We start from the raw sequence: 5,562 nt of genomic DNA, 5'->3' as shown, positions 1-5,562 counted from the left end.
GCTCCCCCCCCCCTGCAGCCATCCCCGTCACTCCCTCCTCATTCCTGCCGTCTTCGGTGCCGCTGCCTCGCCCGAGCTCCCCGCTCGACCAGGAGCTCGTCAACTCCGGCGCGTGCCCCAGCCTCCTCTGCGCCCCATCAACCCGCGCCTGTCCGCCTCGGAGCCGGCCTCCACCGCCTCCTCCCGAATCTGCTCCGCCTCGCCTCCCCAACCCGAGCTGGCCCAGTTCCGGCCATCTTCGACGCCTTGGGTCGCTGGCCATGGACGCCTCTGCTCCATCGCCGGATGGCTGCTTCTCTGCGCGCCTCTGTTCATCGTCGTTGTCACCACGAGCCTGGTGACCGCTTCCTGCCGCTGACCACCACCATCGCCTCCTTGCTGGCATCCCGAGGCACTTGTGTTGTTTTGTGTTGGACCGTCAAGGCCGGCAAGACCGACTACTTGGACGCCAAGACCACACCAGGACCGCCAAGCATCGTCTCCGGAGTTTTTCCCCAAGTACCACTACGGTCGTTATCCGCCGAGTACCCCTTCGGATCACCAAGTTCGACTACCATCATCGTGAACCGCTTCCGAAACGTGTACCACTACCATCGACCCTCGAAGACCCCGTGGACCCCGAACATCCACGAGACATGAACAACTACTTCCACTACGAGATGTACCACTACCATCGCCAAGATCGTGAGTACCTCTACCGTCGCCGCGAATGACTACTTCCACTACGACCCGTGTACCACGACGTCCCGTGAACGCCTACTTCCTCTACACCGCTCCGAACTCGAACCGCTCCAAAAACGCACGCTTCGAAGGTATAACCCGAGACGACCGCGATGAGATGCCCTTGCATGTATGAGATGTACCATATGTTTGCACCGTGTCCGAGTTGTTTTTGCACATTCCTCATTTGCCATGCCGCCGTCCCGTGGGAACCCGGAATCCGGGAGCACCCCACCATCCTTGCATGACACGCTCACGCCCACTTCTTTTGCACCGGTATCTCCGTGAGCTACCGGAAATGATATGTTGCCGTGGCACCATTTTTGTTTCGCCGCCGTGGCACCCTTTTTGTTCCGCCATGGTGACCAAATGTTCCATATCTTGCTCATGTCAACATCTTCATAAAAATTGCCTAAAACTTGCATATGTCATCCGCATCATGATAACAACATTAAAATGTTTAAAATTGTTGTTTGCATTAAAATTGCTAAATGACATGAGGATTTTCCGGAATTGTTGTTTGTTGTTCTAGCCTCATTTAAACTTGCCTAAATAGTTAGTTTATTTATGCTTCACCTTTGCCATGCCATGCCTCTATAAACCGGACATGTATCATACTTGTTTGTGCATCTTGCCATGTTTATGATTGTGTGTTTACCATGTTGCTTGCTTCTTTCCGGTTTGCTTCTCTCGTTAGCTTCGGTTTCGTTCCGGAGTTGTGAGGATTCGTTCGACTACGTTCGTTTGTCTTCCTCATGGACTCGTTCTTCTTCCTTGCGGGATTTCAGGCAAGATGACCATTACCCTCGATATCACTTCTATCTTTGCTTGCTAGTTGCTTCGTTCTATCACTATCCTGTGCTACCTATCACTTGTTTACCATGCCTCCCATATTGCCATGTCAGCCTCTAATCTTTTCACCCTTCCTAGCAAACCGTTGCTTGGCTATGTCACCGCTTTTGCTCAGCCCCTCTTATAGCGTTGTTAGTCACAGGTGAAGTTGAAGATTGCTCCATGATGGACATGATTATGATTGAAAGAACATGCGGTGCCCCCATGTTTGGTTTTGGTAATTGATGACAATCTCTATGGACTAATGGTTGTCTTGAGTTATATTTTAAGGATTTGTCCATAGGCTTTTCTTGAAGTCCATGTGTTGGTTTCAAGGAGTTTATGAGTTGACCAAGGTGCTATTAAGGAATTATTCAAAGATTGCTCATGTGAGTGTTGAGCTTATTGCAAGCATGTCTTGAAGAAGAAGATTGTGTGATCATTCATGTTTACCTTCAAGACATCATCCAAATGAAGAGAGTTGGAAAGATTCAAGGTTGATCAAGACTAAGTCAAGAATGAATCAAGTTGATCAACTCACAAAGCGTAGAAGATGTACCGAGAGGGATCAAGTGATCCCATGGTATGGTAAGCATTGTCCATTGCACTTTGTGTACTAACCCATGGTCTATGTGAGAGTTCTTTGTGGGGTTAGATACGTGTCCATGGGCTTGCGTCAAGAGGAAGATATCATACAACCCATGGAAAGGATGGCATCAAGTGGTGATCGTCATCAAGATTGCCATGTGCAAGTTCAAGTGGAGCATCATTAAGAGATCAAGTGCTTGAATCTTGCCATCCATTGTGGTGTCAATGGACTTGTGAAGATGTGCCGAAGAGTGGCTCACCCATAGTGGACAATGGGGGAGCAATCATCTAGTCTTCATCGAGCCAACGCAATCAAGAAAGGTGGTCCAACTTGAGGGAGTCAAGATCGTCATCATCTAGCTCAAGTGGACCATGTGCAAGGCAAAGGTTTTCCCTTGATAGGTTTTCTATTTTACCGGTCTCATGGTGGTAGTTGGGAGACCGGGTTATAGGATCGTTTGTCGTACTATCAAGGGGGGATCTCAAGTTGGTAGCTTGATCGTATCGTTAGTAGAGAGCTCAAACCATTGCATCTTTGCATCATGTTTCTTGGTTCTTGTTTGGTTCTCTTTGTGAGTCTTCGAGCTTATGGTCATCTTGATGACAAGCTTGAGTTTATCGAAAACGGAGTTTGCATGCGTCTTCTATGATGTTTTCGGTGTTGGAGGTTTTACCGGTCTTCTCCGAGGAAGGGTTCTCACCATTTTATTTTGGGCCTTTTCTCATTTGCTTATTATTGGTATTTCTTTCAATATTGTGTTAGCCCTTGTCGCTATCTTTCCAACAAACTTGGTTTCATCGAATTCGGAGTCCGTTTGTAAAAGTTGTGGCAGTTTTGGTGTTCTGAAAAGGCTGCAGCGGTACTACCGCGAATTGGAGCGGATGTAATTTTTTACTACCGCTCCAGAGCGGTACTACCGCGGCTCCTAGAGCGGTAGTACCGCTCCGGACCAAAAAACTCGTCCCAAGTCCTGCGGAGGTAGGTACGGAAGTATATTTTTTGTATCGCAAGCAGTAGTACCGCGATCCCTAGCGGTAGTACCGTGAGAACGACCGGTAGTACCGCTCTGTGCGGGTTGTGAGCATAACGGTTGGATTTTCCCCCACCTATAAAAGGGGGTCTTCTTCCCCATTGAACCTTATCCTTTAAGCTCGTGTTCTTCCCCCATTGTTAACCTTCTTCGAGCTTGCTAACTCTCAATCCCTCCATGGATTCTTGCTAGTTTTTGGGGGAAAAGAGAGAGGAGATCAAGATCCATATTTCCACCAATCACTTTCTCCTCTATGTGAGGGGAACCCTTTGGATCTAGATCTTGGAGTTCTTTGTGTTCTCTTCTTTGTTCTTCCTCTCATTTTCCTCCCTAGCATTAGTTGCTTCGGTGGGATTTGGGAGAGAAGGACTTGGGCACTCCGTGTGCCCTTGCCATTGCATTTGGTGCATCGGTTTGAGTTCTCCACGGTGATACGTGGAAGTGAAGTTTGAGAAGCTCATTACTCTTGGGTGCTTGGTGCCCTTGAGCTTGTTCCTCTTGGGTGCTTGGGCGCCCTAGACGGTTGGTGGTGTTTGGAGCTCAATCATTATGGTGTAAAGCTCCGGGCAAGCGTCGGGGTCTCCAATTAGGTTGTGGAGATCGCCCCGAGCATTTTGACGGGTTCCGGTGACCGCCCCCAAGGGTTGCCAAAGTGTACGGGTTCGGTGACCGCCCCCAAGGGTTGCCATTTGTACGGGTTCGGTGACCGCCCTCAAGGGTCCCTTAGTGGAATGTAACTCCCCGAGAATCATGCTACAGTAATCCCCTTCTAATGATGCCTTGTCATCATTGTTACTGTTGCTAATCTTCACTTGATCCAAATCACCGATTCAAATTCAAATTCAATCTAAAGTCAAAAACTCTTATTTGTCAGACAGGAGATCTAAAATGTTCATCTTGTGGCAAATAGTCATTTGTTAATATTGGTGGTGAACCAACATTTTTGCAAGGTGTTTAAATGGCCTAAAGCAATTAAAGCCGTGGCTAAAACAATAGTTTAAATGCCTTTTTACTTTATAAAAATTTCAAACTATTTCAAAAGCCTCACAACCTTTTTGTGGTAGTGCTAACTATTGCAATGTAATTATGTGGCCAAGTCCCACATTTTACAAAATCCTTTTGGCAGCCCAAATATTACCATGCTTTTTCTATAAAAATAAAAGAGCAAAGGTAAAAGAAAAAAAGAAAAAAAATCCTGACCCCCCTGGGCCTTAGTCATCTAGGCGGCCCAACCCAGCAGCCCACCTCCCTCGGTCGCCTCCCTCCTCTCTGTTCACCCGACCCAGCGACCGCGCTCGCCGGTCGCCACTGAACCCTGTCGCCGTCCCCGTCGGGGAAGGGATAAGGGCGACGTCCCCTCGACCCCTCGGGCTCCCTGCACCCACTCACTCCCCCTGGACGCCCCCTCTCCCTCTCTCCCTCTAGCCTCGACCCCTTCTCCAGATCCACCTCGCCCCGACGCACTATCGCTGCCGCGTTGCTGCGCCACCGCGGCCACCGGGCCCTCCTCACCGCCCCGATGTGTCCACGAGCCCCGCAGCCATCTGCTGCTTCATCTGCGCCAACAACCTCAAGGCGGGAGCCACCCCAACGCCGGATCCCCTTCGTCTTCCTCCTGGACCGCCGTCGCCGCCGCTTTCGACTCCGGCCACCGCCACTGCGCTCCTGTTACTCGTCGGGCCTTCGTGCGCCCACCCGGTGAGCTCCTCCCCCTCTCCCTTCTCCCACGTAGGCCGCCTCCCTCTCTAGATCGCTCGCCGCAACTGCCGTAGCTCACCGTCGCCCTGTTGCATCACCGTCGTGGCCACCGCTGCCGTGGCCCCCGTCCGAGCCCTCCATCGTGCTCCTGGTGTTCCCAGGAGCCCGGCCAGCCCTTCCTCTCGCCCTCCCGTGCCCCCTAGCCCATTCTCGACGTGACTCTGAACGCCGTCGCCGCTCGTGCTCGCCGCCGATGGTTGTTCCGGCCATCCCGGGCGAGCCACCACCACCACCCGACACGGCGTCGTGCGCGCGTTCAAACGGTGCCAACCGCACGCGAAATGGCCGCCCCTAGCGCGTTTCCGACGAGGCCCGAGCGGCTCCGCCGCGTTCTAGCGTCCCGGCGGCGAGACGCCGGCCGCCACCGACATGGCTGGGCGGGCCCCACCCCTGGCTCACTGCCAGTGGGCCTTAGGGGCCCCGTTGACTGGGTTGACCCAGTCAACACGCTGACATGGCGGTACAGTGCCACTGACGAGCTGGCCCCACCGCTTAAATAATAACTAAAATTGTTTTTATAATTAAAAGTAACTAGTTTAGCTAATTAGCCACTAACATGTGGAGCCCATCACCTAATTAACCTCAGTTTAGTTTAAAATAAGCTCTATTAAGTAACAGAGGCTGACAGGTGGGT

The sequence above is a fragment of the Triticum dicoccoides genome, chromosome 2B (genome assembly GCF_002162155.2).
Source record: "Triticum dicoccoides isolate Atlit2015 ecotype Zavitan chromosome 2B, WEW_v2.0, whole genome shotgun sequence".
Lineage (NCBI taxonomy): Eukaryota > Viridiplantae > Streptophyta > Magnoliopsida > Poales > Poaceae > Triticum > Triticum dicoccoides.
The sequence above is the reverse complement of the archived record's forward strand: the minus strand, read 5'-3'. Positions refer to the sequence as shown.